The following is a 481-nucleotide window of genomic DNA, read 5'->3' as shown; positions in this document are numbered from 1 at the left end:
GGGGAGGGGGAGAGACAGAGAGAGAAACATTGAAGCCAAGACCTTGTACATGAGTGTTTTATATAACCCACCTCCATATAACATCTCAATTAGGTAGATGCTATGGTTATCCTCATTTTCTAGAAGTGCAGATAGGCTTAAAAAGAAGTCACTTATCTGAGGCCACATACTTAGTAAGCAGATTGTGAGATTGATGTGACAGTAACTACCTTTATGTTCCCAGGATTACTAGAAAAGACAGAGCAGTCAGTCACATTAGCTATTCTTGGCAAAGACCCCACTCATTAAAGGTGATATTAGCCACTTGAATGGTCGTGGGACAAATTTAGAGAGTGCCTCACTAGAGAACCAAGTTCCTGTTGTAATTCTTATGCATTCATTCTTGCGTGGAGAACCCCTGTTTTGTTCTTTCTCAGGGGAGAGAAAGGGCTCTTGAGAACCTGGTCTGTGCTGATGCTTTATGTTCCTCTTTTACTCTTTC

This window comes from Myotis davidii, unplaced genomic scaffold, assembly GCF_000327345.1.
Source record: "Myotis davidii unplaced genomic scaffold, ASM32734v1 scaffold223, whole genome shotgun sequence".
Taxonomy (NCBI): domain Eukaryota; kingdom Metazoa; phylum Chordata; class Mammalia; order Chiroptera; family Vespertilionidae; genus Myotis; species Myotis davidii.
Note: the sequence above shows the minus strand (reverse complement) of the source record.